This window comes from Trachurus trachurus, assembly GCF_905171665.1.
Source record: "Trachurus trachurus genome assembly, chromosome: 9".
NCBI lineage: Eukaryota > Metazoa > Chordata > Actinopteri > Carangiformes > Carangidae > Trachurus > Trachurus trachurus.
The window spans coordinates 7,349,919-7,366,640 of NC_139895.1; positions in this window are offsets into that span (position 1 = coordinate 7,349,919).

Here is a 16,722-nt window from a genome sequence, read left to right on the forward strand (position 1 = left end):
ATTCTGGCCCCCCTGAAAGAATACTAAAGTGGGCCCCTGACTTTTCCACTTTTTTTCTTAGACTACGTACGTATTATCATTTTTTATTTAGCCTACTTTGTTTTGATGCTAATGCAGCATTACTATGAGTATTAGCCAGGGTCTTATGCAGAATAATTTAGTCATACAAAGATTAGACTACTGGGGTTTTTTGTGGGCCCTACTCGGCGTTGGGCCCCTAGAATTATCATCACCTTTCTCCCCTATACAACAGCCCTGGCACCAGCTCAGATATTTTTTATATGCTGCATTTTATTTGAACTCGATTTATATTCAAGAAAGTTAAAGTATAGAATACAGTTGTTTAAGATTGTGTGTGGTGTTTTTAGTCATAATTTTAAAAGAATAATAATTAGTTAAGAAAATATTTTTATCAGTAATTTTTTTTAAATCAATTACTAGACATTTCAGGGGACCCCATTTGAATTCCAGGCGACCCCACGTGGGGTCCCGACCCCAAGGTTGAAAAACACTGACCTAGTCCATGGACCGGATAGTTTTCCTGATACTTTCCTAGTTTATTTATTACAAGTTTATAACTATTTCTAGACTAATCTATTGCAAAATGCAATTCAGCATCATGAAAATCCACACTGAAACTCATGTGAAGTACCATCAGGTGTAGATTAGACAAAAGACACACACTTGACACAAATACAACAGTGTGTTTAAACTCAAGGCCAGTCGTCACATCGACTTCACATCCCCCTGTAAAGAAACCGTCCTCTCCACATCAGCCTCATCTCAGACTCTGCTCTGAGTTCAGGATGTTTTTCATTTTGTTTTTTTATGTCTTCTCCAGCTCGTGGTGAGGCCTTTTAGCCCTCATACCCGCGTTGCTAATCCCCGGCGACACGGAGCTAGCTCCCTCCGCTGTGGCGTTCTGGAAACTTGAGCAGGAAAAAGGCGGCGGGAAAGAAAGCAGAGTTGATGGGGACTTGGCGGTCGGCTGGCGACGAGGGTGAAGCACGGTACTGAAAATGGCAGCTGTCAAGAGATGTGATGCTGAGGGGAAGCAGGCGAGGTGGTCCACCCCCCCATCACCATCTCCCCACCCACCCACCCACCGCCGCCCCGGTCTGTCTGAAGACTTTGTCACATGTGTTAGATACTTGTGGTCATCAAAGTAAATGCAGAGCGGCAAGCTTGTCAAGTTGAGTGAGGAGGTATGTCCGTGCGTGAACTCAAGTGTGACTGCTTAGGTAAATCCATTAAAGCCCCGAGAACACGGCCCATTGTTTACGTTGATTCAGCCAAAGCTGGGGGAGCAGATGATATGTATATCTCATCACGTTTAACATCACATTGCATATACAGACTTTGGAGACATGCCCGGAATACAAATGATTATGTATCAGTAACAACCACTTGCACTTTTTAAGATTTCTCTGTTTTCTTTTTTTTGTTAGAACCTGTATTGCCACTTTAGAGTAAAACAATTAGAAGAGTGTAAAGTGGTGCTGCTAACGTAAATTAAGGAATATGTAACTTTAAACTGCATTGGCATTAAAAATATGAAAACAATGGAACAATGTGAGGGATTTTTGAAAAAGTGTGGCAATTAAAACTCGAAAGTCTTTAAAATTTCCACTGGTGTGAAAGTAATTATTCCATTTTAAACCATTTTGAGGTTTTGTCGCAATTTTTCCTGAGCCCAACCCTCTGTTGAGTTCATTTCACACTAAAGGACAAGATTTTAAGAGACAGGTTCACCTCCGTTAAATGGTCCAGATGGAGTGGGACGTTTTTCAAGATCAACAATAACTGTATCTGCAGAAATGAAATTTTCTGACTCGATCTTGCTCCGCGTTAGAAAATACATAGTGATAGAAACTAATGGGATACATGTGGCTGATTAGGTCATTGGAAAAAAATATCAAGAAAGCTGAAGGGACCTCCTGGATCAGCACCATATTCTGATCATTTACTCCAAATGGCAAATGGTCCAGAATTCATGTCAAGAATGTGTTGGTCTCGTGTCCTTCTGCCAATAACAAAAATATGGACGTGGAAATATTATTTCTTTGTAAGAGGTAAAATACATGAAGAAAGCAAGTGATCACCATGATTATCCAGCCACAGCTGTCATGACACAAGAGTACAGTCACCGAGAGGTTACACACAGCCATGCATGTGATCCTTATACTGTACAATGTAAAAGTTTAATGAAAGGATCTCTAAGGAACATAAGAAAATTAAGAATAAAGCAGCGCATGTGACATTATTTTGTGGTTTTAGAACCAATGTGAATGCATGATTCTCTGTCTTGGCTTGATGTAAAACACAGACTTCTGTATTCGTTAATGATTTTTTTGAGAATTGTTTTAACCACAAAGAGTCCATATATTTTCTATGAAAAACTTTCTTTTAGTCAATTATTTAACAAGACACGCAGCTGAAGGTTGTTTTATTTTACCCAAACATAAAACTATATCAATATCAACCAGGGACAAGGTCATCTACAGAGCAATGAAAGAATGGAACTCACTACCAAGTTATATTAAACAAGTAAATAGTATATATGCTTTCAAAAAAGCTCTAAAAGAATATTATTTAAAAATGAACTTCCATTAATCGTGATTAGGTACTTGATATAAACATATGGGTATTATAAATATATGGGTTAGTGTATTATATATTATTATTATAGTATTATATAGATAGTGGTTATAGTAGAGTCAATTAATTATTTGTGGAGGGGTATTATTATATTATATTATATTATATTGTTTTGTATTTGTCTATGTGGTCTATATTGTCTGTATTTATTGTTTGTGTTGTTTTATGTCTATGTCTATATTGTTTAGTGTGAATGTGTATATGTGTATTCTTTTATTGTCTCCATGTATATGTTTTGGACCCCAGGAAGAATAGCGGATGCTATGCAGATGCTAATGGGGATCTCAATAAACATAAACATAAAGGATTCACACTATACATGCTATACGTGCTGTGATACTTTGAGCGGAGTGGTGCACCTGTCCTCGGGAGAGGCCGCGTGACGCCGGCCACCACCACCACCACCACCATGAGAAAACAACAATGTGCCGGCAAGTTTCTCTTCCAATGCTGGAAAAGTGCAAAGACTTCCCATGACAGGCTGGAAAAAACATCGGCAAGATGAACTGTGAACACGGCAATCGCTCTGCCGCGCTATCTTGCTCCGAACGCCTGCAGCAGTTTGAACTGGGACTGGTGGAACGAGGAGGAGGAGGAGGAGGAGATGTGGTTGGGAGGGGGGTGGGGGGTCGCGGGCTGCACTGGAGGTGACGAGGTTGGACGGATTACTCGCTGCCAACTTAAGCGACAGCAAGGCTCATACAGTAGACTTCCTTCTTCTTCTTTAAAAAAGTGTTTTGGCCCCGGGGGGACAAGGGCGCTGCTGCTGTGGGACAATCATTAAGCTGTAAGAGGGAACGGCGCTCAGCAATCAGCCCCCGTCAGCGCTGAGCCGCGCCACAGCTCTGACATGTGAAGCAACAGCTACTCGGAGGAGCCTCGGCCACTTTGCTTTCACATCAGCGGCTGCGTGCGCTCGGCCTGTTCACTCTCTCTGTCTTTATTTGTTCCACTCACCGGCGTTTCCCTGCCTCTTATGTACTCGTTCACTCCAACACACACACTCTTGAGATTCTTTAACCTCGTACATTTTCTCTTGACTGCCTTCCCTGAACTCACACAGCAAGATCAGTCCTCTAAATCCTTTTTTACCCAGGGCCTTCAATTGAGTTAGATTTTTCTAAAAATCTAAAACTCGAGAGGTAATGGTAAACTCTTTGCTGCCCTTAGGCAATAAAAACACCATTGACATATCTGGCCGGTGATTTAAGAGCAGCTGGTTACAGTTCACTATTGATTTTCCAGCCTGCACTCTCATTTGGAGCAAATTTACAAATCTTGCCAGGAGAGGGATAAGAGGAGTTGAATCAGAGGAAATTGGGCCTGACAATATTGCTGCAATTCTAAGTGTTTGCCAATAGAGGCTGATACAGGTTATAGGTTACCCAGAGTGCTTTCCCACTGAGTCTATTGATCTGTATGCCATTTCTCAATGTTTAAAAATTTGTACATACTTACACAATAAAAAAAATCTAGGATGAGAATGAGCCAAAACGTCCCAGGAAACAGGAACTTAAACACAGAGGAACAACAGTACAGATGATGTCTTTTATCCTCATTTTCTCACAGGAAGTGCATGTCTTGATAAGGACACGTACACGCAAACGCAGTTACTGTCATCACTGTGGTCTGTCTCCGTGTCAGTGATTCTGTTTTCTAAATGATTTCTCAGACCGCAACTGCTAAATGTGCAGAACTCTTCCCGTGGTAACTAAGAGAGACGTGCAGCTGACTCAGTCTCTTTCTCCGGCTCCTATCTTTGTGCCTACACCTTGTCATCACACCATCTGTGTCCGCTGCCTATATTTTCATTCAGACTCTCTTGCATCACGACTGGAGTAAAATTCCTCGTACGTAATGCGGCACAAGACGACGTGTCTGAGGCCATGTGAAGAGGACATGTGGTATCACATGTGTTTCTGAGTAATATCCTCCAGTTACTTTGGCACCTTTCTTTAAATATCATCCTACATTGATGGGAGAAGTTAGCCTGAGTATATCCATGCTGCCTTGCGCGCAATTTTATTCGCTCTGCAAGTCAGCCTGGAAACCATGGAGCCAGTTTTTCGATGACGACACACCGAAGCTACTTTGTTGATAGCTTGTCGATCCAACATGGCGGCAGACGCTTTACCTGTCGATGCAGCGTTAGAAAGTGCATTAAATAGTTTAGACCGCAAGTTTATTTTGAAAAAAGAGCAACGTTTAGCGTTTTCTTCCTCATTGGCTAAGCTACGTAGCTACCGATGCATTTTATAGACATTCGTAGTGCCCAATAAACAGCTCTGGGCTTTCGTAAACCACGCCTCAAATACAAAAAATTTAACGCGTGGTTCCCAGACCGAATCTCAATCTACATCGAGATGAGGTCTGGTGTTAGCCAGGCTAGGGAGAAGTAGCTTGCACCTCCAAAAGTAAAGTGCATTGGTCAGTCTATCAGCAGAGTGCTTAAGTATGGTTGTAACAATCACGGCATGAATGATTGGACAGAAGTCAGAGGGTGAAGCATGAATGAAGCAGCAAACTACACTTCAGCCGAGCCAGTATGAGATGGATGGACAGTGTTTGTGTTAACTAATAATAATGGATTACATTTACATAGCGCTTTTCTATCGTTATCCGATACCCAAAGCGCGTACAGTAACCATTATTCATTCATACCCATTCACACCGGTGGTGGTAAACTACGTGTAGCCACAGCTGCCCTGGGGCAAACTGACGGAAGTGTGGCTGCCATTTCGCGCCAAACGGCCCCTCCAACCACCACCATGATTATTCATACGCATGCACACTAATATAAATTACATGTAAAAGCCATTACCTAAACGTAAAAGAAAACTTACATTCAGTTTCAGTGGGAGCCATCAAAGTTTACTGTCATTTTTGGACCAGTATTTGACAGGCCAGATTAAGAAGCCCCACGGCCTTAGTTTGCCCATGCCTGCTTTAGGCCTTTAGTAGTGTTGTCACGATACCAACATTTTGGTACCGGTATCGGTACCAACATGTTTTTCGATACTTTTCGATACTTTTCGGTACTTTTCCACATAAAAAGAGAACACAAAAAATGTCATTATTGGCTTTATTTTAATAGAAAAATTTTGGACCATAAAACAGGAAATCAGTAAACAGTTACTGCTGCTGCAGGATTAACATTCCATCTATATTAATCTGAACTCTTCCTAAATTAAAAAATGTCTGTTTAAAAATGAACATCAACTTGTTTTCTTTGCATTATTTGAGGTCTGAAAACACTGCATCTTTTTTTGTTATTTTGACCAGTTGTAATTTTTGGGAGAAATTGTTATCAGTAGTTTATAGAATGAAACACAAATGTTCATGTTACTCAAACATACACCTATTGTTTCCCATATGTAGACCAAATTGATTCTGTTCCCCCCACCCCCATCAACGCAATATCGTTCCGTTAATTCATCTCTGCGTAGCGCTGCTTCGCCGTGCTCACTCACTCACAGAGAGAGAGAGAGAGACAGAGAGAGAGAGAGAGAGAGAGAGAGAGAGAGAGAGAGAGAGAGCATGCAGCCAGTGGTGATCCGCGGTAAAAACAAAACTTATTAACGAGGCTGTGGCGGCCGTCTCTCTCTCGCGCGCGGCGCACACACACACACACACAAACACAGGCACATGGACAGGTGGCGCTGTAACGGTAATGATAAAAAGCACCTTGCTTCGTTTGTGACTCGCTCTCTCGCTCCTCGCGGCTCAAATTACAATGCGGCGACTTCACGCGGCGACGTCACCGCTGCTGGCGGCGCAGAATGAAAGTACCGGTCCCATCTAAGCGCAGTATGGTACCGTTTTAAATGCGTTAGTACCCCGGTACCAATCTAGTACCGGTATACCGTGCAACCCTAGCCTTTAGTGAAAAAAATGAAAGGAAACATTATCAGCATTTATTTTCTGAGACTTGTACGGTGAGTGGAGAAGCTTCATATCAGAGGACAGGACGTCTTCTGCCTGGAAGTTCACAGGATCAGTACTTGCAGTAACAAGCGGTGTGTCAATCAACGGCCAAACGTTGTGATGAAATGTCCTTGAGCAAGACTCTGAACTCCTGACTTACACACTCAAAATACCCCCCCTCACCCCTCCTTCAAAAAATGTGGTGAATGTAACGCAGTGATGAAATCCGGTGACTTCTCCAAAGACGAGCATGCGCCAGGACGCTGCGGCGACCTGATGTTTGCACAGGCTTTCGTGAGAGAGAGAGAAAGAGAAAGAGAGAGAGAAAGAGGGGTGGGAAAAAAAAGGTGGTGAGAGAGAAACGCTGCTGACACTCATCTGCAGCGCTCTGGACAGGAAGGTGAGCAAACAATCACCAGGAGCAGGTGCCTTTTGATGGACAAAGCTGCCAGCGCGAAGCCTGCATGTCAGCCAAGTAAATAAAACAGAGAGGAGGAGGGATGGAGGGGAGGGAGGGAGGGAGGAAGGGAGGGGGAGGCCAGGGTGAGTGTGAGACAGAGGGATGAGGTGGATGCAAACTGATGGTTGTGTTTTTACAGACCAGCGGCGCTGTCTGCACCAAGAGGAAGCAGGTAGTCAGTGTTTGTCAGTTTTTTGGGGGGGATCGCAGGTCTGAGATCAGCTCCGGGTGAGATCATCAGTCCAATCAGTCCACCTGTTCAAAGTCAGTGGACAGAGCTAACTGGTAAAACTCATATTCTATGATTAGGGAAGTTATTACTCACCTAGAAACTGTGGTCATCTTATATTATCAGCACAATGTATTGAAACTGTGACAATACTTCACTGTGATTCAGTTTCAAACGTACTGCTTTGATTGGTTCTGTTAGCCACAACCAGAGGAGTGATTAGTGGCTGACACAAAGAAACAAGATGTTATCACAGGAGTGTATTGTTCATTTTGTCATGAGGGAACTAATGGGCTCTTTGCACAGCTCCACTACTTCCTGAACTTAATGCTGCTCCTTCATTTCCTGTCTTACATTATTGGACAACCTGATTAATCCAGGTGTGTCTGACCATTGTGGCTCCTCAGACACACCTGGATTAATCAGTTTGTCCAATAATGTAAGACAGGAAATGAAGGAGCAGCATTAAGTTCAGGAAGTAGTGGAGCCCATTGAAGAGATCTTCTTATACAGTTAGGTTAAAGTTATATTATAGGTCATATGGAGAGGAGGGACAAACAACCTGCTGGGTTTCCTGTACCATGTATAACATCCTTACACCTAAAAACCAACCACATATTATCTTTTTTTTTTTTTTAAATGCAGTACAGTGCACCTAAGTGTGACTCATTAGAAATAGCTGTGACAGTTCAAACATCTCTGCCCTGGATATTATGCATTTTTCTTCAGATTTCTACAAGTATGAAGAAATATTGCATTGCAATGCATTGAACTTCTTTTACCCCAACACACTATTCAGTTTTGGCATATATTTCACTTTTGCCTGACATGAATTTTTCTTTTATCCTGAGTCAACTATACACAACACTGTGAACAGTTGGGTGCTTTAGAAACTATCTTGGCTATAAAACAAAATTGCAACGCTCTTCACTTTTGTATATATTAAAACCAACTCACATACAGTACTGCAACACCGGACTTTAAAAAGTGATTAGTTTTGCCCCTTGTCCCCCTCTTTTCACTGATTATTCCAGGATGGAGCCAAAGCAATCATCAAAGCCGTCAGTGAACCGTCTGACTCCATGTCAGGAACCAGGGATATCATCTGTATGATACGACACTGAAACCTGTCTGATGTGTTTGGTCTGGACCGGACCATGGATTCCACCCGCTTTCCAGTTGAGGTCTGGAATCACTTTGTGGAAACCTTCTGCCCAGATCTAGTGTTTTATGAATCCACCGAGAAAACAAAACTCATGTCAAGTATATAAATGCACTGGCCACTGCCACGATCAGTCAACTCCAAATAAATATTGTGAATTTACAGTTTACTTTATCTTTGCAAATTTCTGTAAAAAAAAAAAAAACTACAAAAAAAAAAACACCCTTATCCCCCAAGCGGACATGATTTACAGTTGGCTAAAATTAGAGTGGATGTTGAATGAACATGTGAGAACTTAGGCAACATTAACATGAACCCACACAAGAAGCAACTGTGTTTTAATCTAGATTCAGATTGTTTTCTCTCTTCGCCCCCTTCCTTCCTTCACTTCCTTCCTCTCATCTTTTTAACCCAAACAGGATGAGAAGAGAGCAGAGATCTGACCGTCTCTCCGTATTGTCCTTAATGAAGTCTTGATTTCATCCGTCACAGCATGAAAGACATGGAAATACAACTTCATTACCAACAGCGTCTTGGAGGAGATCAACAAAATCTTTGTTGGCATGAATATAAAACCATCCATTTGTATTGTATTTGCATTATTTTTTCTTTCTTTTACTTGTTTTCTCAACACCGACATAAATATAAAATGTGATGTGTCAAGCTGGAGTCTCCACAAGAGACTGTTTGATCAAATATTTTCTGTCGGACAGTGACTTTTCTACCTTTTCAGAAGTAAACTGGTTTAGGCTGAGTTTGCTTCATTATAATCCAAGGATGTTCACATGCTCAATCACCCTATTGTTTATTAACACTAAACACTAGCCAAAGCATGGGGCTGATGGCCATGCCACCAATTTAAGTTTTGGCCACAAATCATAGTGATGGACTCTATAGAAAGTTCAGCCTGATGATTGCATAAGATTTAAAGTCCAAAACCACAAAAGTAAATACAATTCATCCAGAGGGAGCTATGAATATCTGCTCACCATTTTGTTTGAAAGTCATCCAATGGCTGTGTGGATCATTTACTAAAAAACCAACCCAACGATGTTGTACAGCCTTTGTTGCACCATTCCTCCAAAGGAACATGACTCGCCAATCGAAACATGAAAATGTTACGGTCAGGTTAGAAAGACATTGCTTCAAGCTAAACTGGAGAATTTAAAAAGAAGCTCATCTCCACCGCTGAACATCAGGAAACCGCTGAGTGTTCCCACTTTGACATTAATCGGTTCAGCCTAATGTTTCCCTAAATTAATCCATACGCCCTCACACAGGCTTTCACCGGCTCCCATGATACTCCACGCCAAAGAGATCCTTGACGTCTCAACAACGCGGTGAAAGAAGTTGAAAAGGTAATTCTGAAATGACTTCATCACCTGTTTTCCCCTCGTCCGACCCTCCCCGACGCCCCGGCCGAGACTGTATTAATCCCGACTTCCCTCTAATCCAATTAAACGTTGGAGCGGAGGTGCTGTCACTGCCAAACATGTTTCTGCAGAAGCCAAGTGAAAAAAAGCCTCAAGACAGATTAAGGCAAAGAAGATCCTTAATTTGTTAATCACTGAACTCCGCTGTCACTGATAGGGGGAACGAGCATGTCTTCATACAGGCGAGCGGATATGAGCGGCGAGTCAAGCGTGAAACACAAAGGAGGAATCAAGAACAATTACCAGGAGACGAGGAGAGGATCAAACGTGGATTCATTTCATTATGTGGACGATGCATCGCTGCCCGTCCTCCTCTAAATGCTGCCGTCTGCCTCCGAGGACCACGGAGCCGCTGCAGATGTGTGCTTCCAACCCAACCAGGCCCGTGGTGCAGGGCCGACCTATACAAGAACATCCACACATGTATGTCAATTCACAGTCTGACGCATATATGTAGTTCTCAGTGATGATGGATGCTTTTTGTGACAGTTTGGTCTTTTGGTTTTATATGGATTTTTGTTTGGGGTGCCAGAGTGATCTCCGTCCTGGTGTTTCTCGGATTGTAAGTTATTCATTAGTCAAAAGAAGCATGTGTGAACCAAACCTCACAAAGGACATGACAAAAACATACATCCCCCACATTGAATGCTTTGCGGTGTCTCGTTTTAAAGGGAAACTATTAGGGCTGGGACGATATGCTTTTCTCCCGATTCGATTCTTCTACGATTTTTTGGAAGGCGATTCGATTTAAATTGCAATTCTACGATATTGCCGATTCTCTCGATTTTTAGTCTGCATTGTAACCTTTATCTGCACACAAACACTGTAGGAGCCTATAAATGAACATACTCCATTATAAAGTGAACTTAAACCCTTTTCAAAACCTGTACTCTCTGTATGTAAAAAAGGCTAACAAATGCACATTGCACAATGTTTAAAAAAAAAAAAAAAGTTTTTTTCAAAAAAGAAAATTAAAAATCGTCAAAAAAGATATCGCGATATTCGATTTTTTCTCCCACCCCTAGAAACTATGCAAGTCCAGTCGCTTTTCCGATGTTTTGCTAACCCCCACCCCTGTGAATTTGTTTTCAACGAGGCTGACGAGAAAGCAATCCATGGAGCGGTGGATTATGTTATTTATCATATGCGCGTTATGATGAGTATATTTGTGTAGTCTTATCTGTCTTAAACAAGAAATTACGGGTTACACATCTGGGACACCGGGTCGGAAGCTCTGATCTTGCAAGGTTGGTTTCGGCCAAGAGATGCTAGGCAGAGAGCCTCCATTGTTGTTGAATAAATTAACAATTTAAAATTAATGAAGGAAAAAAATCTTGCATAGTTCCTCTGTAAAACGCTGATGACAGGCGGAACGTGAAGCCAATGGAATACGGTGAATGGTTTTTGAGGGATTAACATCTTTTCACCTTCTGTTTGCATCCCATCAGACCCTGCCAGTGAAAATTGAAGCATGAACTGACGACCAGAGTCGTACGGTGTGTGTATTAGTGGTTAGACCAAGTGAGGGTTTGACAATTTGGCAACAATTTCATGTAAAATTGAACAAGCTCAGGATCTTAACATGCACCTGCTGAGTCATTTCACCGTAGGGCTTCATTTCCCTCTTGGTTTTTACAGTGTCTTATTATAATATTTACCAATCCTGAGTCCCAAGTTGGTACTGAAAAGAACTTGTTCTCATCCATGTAAAAAAAACAAAAAAAAAAACACTGCAGGGTATTTGAATAAAAAGGAAAAACTTCAAAAGATATTTGATTTGTTAACTCAGACCACAGTATCATGCTGCTAGCTACAGCTAAATGCTAGTGTGTTTTTGCAAAAGGCTGTGGATTTTGTTACCCATCGTTTGCAGTATAATCACACTATGTGGAGACATCCTCATGGGCAGTATAAACAGAGGAATGCTCACAATGCTCAGCTGTTTCGACATAGATACAAGGCCAGAGATAAGCCGGACAAAAATCTGGTCCACATCCAAACTTTATTGGTCAGTTCTCGAAGACAAAAAGCCTATAAACTGGATTCTGGAGATTAATGTCTTGACTTGGGTTTGTTCCAAAGGAAAGGAAATACAAAACACACCCTCCACCTTATCTCACGTAGCTGCAGGTCGACTTTATGTGTCCAGCAGCCACAGTCATCATGTGTGGCTGGACAAGTTCAACTCTCACCGCCTTTCGTCATGGCCGACATCCAGAATCGCTCTCGTCCAACTTCAGTGTTCTCAGTGAAACATTTCTTCATAATGGGTCTTGGGATTCATTTTGTTGCCTAATTATTTAGTACTACATCACCGCTACAAATAGCTGCAGTGGTCTAACCACCGCACAGAAAGTATAACTTATTCAAACCCATATATAGCACAGTTTGGACACATTACAACCGCATAGTTTTCATTTATGACAGTTTTTCTCCTGTTGCAGCAGTAAGAGCTGAAACTGACTGAACTGAGCCTGAGTGTTCGCTTTGAAATGAAAAATGGGGTGTTCAAGACAACACAAGGTGGTCACTGTGTGCATAATTACCATTTACACATATACCAGACAGGTGGACGAGCCCAAACACACACTAGCCTCATCTCACACGCGCACACACAGACACACACTTTTGGCTTTTGTGTAGTTTGACACTTGGCCTCAAGTCATGATTGATAGATGCTGTTTACTTCTGGGCAAGGCACTCAATTTCAACTTAAGATGCCATTAGTGACAAACAATGCTTTCTCAAAGGAGGAAAAACAAGCTAAAATAACAGTTATTAAGGTAATTATGAGTTATAGACGCTATTAGGGCCCGATGGATCTTTGTTATTGTGACTAATACTTCTTTGGTTCTGTTTCTTGAGGTGGCTTGATTTCCTGACGCCTCTCCAATTATCAATAACGAGTTTTTTCCTCTCCTGATGAAGCGTCGTAAACACGCAGCACTTCTGAATTTCAAGGACCTTCAGAGGACGAAAGCGCACAATGGCCTGCCGACGGGACAGCAAAGACATATTCACACACCACAGTGAGTCACAGAGAGGAGGGAACTGGTTTAGCAGAGCTCTACACAAAAGACTGTCACAGCAAGGGGGGATTTTTCATGAGCTGTTAAAGAAAGCAGCGTGTTGTCACTGAACTGTGTCTGGCCAGAAGTTCAATGGCTTCAACAGAGAAGTGTGTTCATGGTTTGTCCTGGGAGTCAAAGGGACAGACTCTTAAAGACACATTCACTTTACAACAATTAACAGATCTTCATTAAAGGGAAAGAAAGGAAAACTGTTTGACCTTACAGATGCCAATGTCATTTAGGCCCCAAAATGAAGTTTGAGGTTTTTTAAATTCTTTCTGTTGCAAATGAGCTGGTGAAGCATATTCAGACCAAACTAAGAACAAACAGTGGAGGGAATAACAACAACCACAGGAGGAGGAGCTCCTTCAGAACTAACCTGCACGTTAAAAGGTGTCGATATTGTCATGTGGCCACTAGTATAAGATTGCGACGGTAATTTGTCAACATCTTGCTCCAGTGGTGGAAAACAAGTCAAGTTTTAACTGGTCCTTTGCTTCCATACACCCTCTGTTCAGCGCCACTTCCACCCTCTTGCATTTTATCAGCTGGTTAACTTCTTATCTTGAAAACACAACAATGGCTGACGCTTTGGGAAAGCACACCAAAATACCAGCACAACCACTAGCACCTGCTCCTGGCAAGAAACTACATCACTTACATTTAGGTGGGCATACTGTAACACCTTCAGTAAGCATGAATTATAAATATCAGCTAACAAATATCACTTAACATTTGAAAAATATATTGACATTACAGGTTTTCTGCCCTGTTTGGCCACTTATTTTTTCAATAAAAGGTATTTATCTGGGTTGTTAGAACTGTTCTGGGTGTGTTGGGACAATTTGGAGACTGTCTTCTAAGATTTGGGTGTTTCACACTAATGAAGAGTTGGACTTTATTCCAATTAATGATGGAGGAACTGAGAAAGAGATGGTTCTATAGAGCAAAGTCAAAGGTTTATTGGCTTTCTATGGATCTCTTAAAAAATCCCTCAGGTCCGTCATAATATTTGATAGTAGATCTTTGCCAGCATCGTAACCATGCACCTTTATCTTAACCATTAGAAATATTTGTTTGTTCATGTAATTTTGCATTTTGTCATGGGTTTATTTCTTGATTAGCTTCAACACATCGGTGCTTCCATAAATTAGTATTGTTGTTTTAACTGTCACTTTTGATTTCCCCTTTCAGCTCAAAAACCCCGTGACAAATTGATGTACTACAACTATTTTCTCAAGCCATTGGATTCTCATATACACATACATACATTTCTCAAATAATCGTAAATACATGGTTGCTGTTGATTTGCTTCTCTTTGTTTTATGGAGCCCTGATCAGGATACACCAAGTTAGGTAGCATATACTGAAACCAAACACCATGCAAAAGAATTAACATTCTAATTAAATTCTAATTAGGCTTTGATTTGCCAGATAATTATACTCGTGTGTTGCTGTTCTCTGGACTATTCGGATTTGATGAGGTGTGTTAGTGGTAATTACCTCGCTGATATGGAGTTGTGTGACAGCACAGTTTCCACACTGGGACAAAACAAAGGAAAATAGATTTAGTTGCTTTGTATAATCCATTTTAGTAGACGCTGTGGAGTGAGTAATTGGCTCTTTCACTTTATAAGGTGAGAGTATTCAGTCTGAGAGCAGAGCGAGGGCTCAGGGCCACCAGGATTTCACAAAACGTGGATCTACGGGCAGATGTGGACAGTGTCCTAGTGTTTTTTTTTTCTTTTTCCATGGTGTAAAATCAACTGGAATTTATTGGAATGTCAGATTCCCCCAAATCATCTTGAGACCATGTTTGGCTCACATCTGTCTATCACATCTGTATTTTAAGAACAGTTACGTGCTGGATGAGGCCAAATTCATTGTCAAGGCAGGCAAAAAGAGGAAAATTTGCAGTCGAAACGCATGAATTTGACTCACTCAAACTTGACAAAATTGAAAGACTTGCAAACTTAATGCAACACTAAGAACTTGTGACTTTGGCTTGGCTTTGTTTTAAAAAATGTGCAGTATATTAACTGGGGAAAAGGTCTTTGACAGTGCAGACTCAGTATAGCTTGTCATTGTATCACACAGTGGCTGAGCATTTTGCTTTGAAAATTTGGATGTTTACTTTTAGGAAACAAATGTGAATGTGTTTTTATTGTTCATGTAAATGTGCTTGTTGACCAGCGACTTAAACTGGAATTACTGCATTGTGGTTGGATGCCTCCGCCAACCAGCCAAGGAAATTATTGCCACAATCACCTCCCCCTGATTTACAGCACTGAATAATGGCTGGGGGTGTTTTTGCAGATCATTAGAGATCACATTGAAGTTGACCTTTGTCCCTATGGATATGAAATTGTCATCACATTATCATTTTATCCTATTAGAAATCAGTGTTGAATTGTGTTATAATTAGCAAATGAATCTGTGGGATGTGGGCAAAACATGTTTTGTGGGGGTCAGAGCGACCTTGACCTTTGACCTTTGGCCACCAAATTCCAAATAATCCTTGAGTCCAGTTGAATGTTTGTGCCAAATTTGAGAATGGGACAGATGGATGAACGGATGGACAACCTGAAAACATAATGCCCCCCGATCCTGGCTGTCACTGGTGAGGAGGGCATGAAAATTAAAATGGCACTTCATTTGCAAATTGAATTTTGGGACTTAAATCAAGACTTTGGTTTACTTGCTATGGCACAATTTTAGTTGAAACAGTTTAAAGCAAATTAAACTGATTGGAGAAAATATGTGTTGAAACCTTATAGGTGGTTTAGCTCCAAATAAACATGGCAGCCATATGTTTATTTTGCTTGTAGATTTACATGGATTCCACTGCTGGTACTGGATTTTGTATCACCGTCTTATGCTTACACAATGACATACCTTGAAATGTAAAACCAGCAAACAAATATGCTTAAGTGAATTACAGAAAGTGTAATGAATCCACAACTCTTCCTTTATTGAGGACATTTGTTGCAGCAGATAAGAGGTAAACCAGGTAGAGCTCAACAACAGCTGTGGCATTTTCAATTCGAGCGCCTGTCAGTGGTTTTTACTTAATTGCCTATAGCCTGAAGTCAAATCCTCTGCCAGCTACTCACACCTTGTTCAAATAAAAGGCATGAGTGATCAGATAAGACCAAACCTGGAAGTTCCTGTCCTGGAAAACACCACCTGAGGGAAGGTATCATTCATTAGTGTTTATTGTGACCTGAGGGGAAGGTTCACAGGAGTTATGAAATACCGTGACTCATCTAGAGGCAATAGTTACAACTGTGAGATCATTTACATTACCTTTCTTGTTACTGCCTTGAAGACTTCTGTTTTTTTGGGGGGGGAAATGCACTTTGCGACACGTACATGTTGCATTTGCTTAAATGTTGTTGCGTAGCCCAGTGGGTGGAGTGTGGCTGTAATAAGATGGAGAAAGGCTTCAGTTTTATGCATACATACAGCTCCATGGTACACTGCCAGGTAGAGGGGGGGAGGGTTCAGCTCCCTGTCTAGATCAATGAGTGGGGAAATGCATTGAGTCTGCCAGGTTTGGGGATTTAAAAACCACACAATGAGCCATCCATGCTGAAGATGGAAGCACCTGCAGTTTCCCATAATGCGTCTTGAATACGGAGGCAATCTTAATTAAACGTTACACAGAAAATCCACCACCCTCTTGCTGTGGTACACATCATATCTGAGGTGTTTTGTGTTACCATGGCAAACCAAAGTATGTTTTTCTAATTGTGCATCGACTACTCCAAAGTCACTGCAAAGTA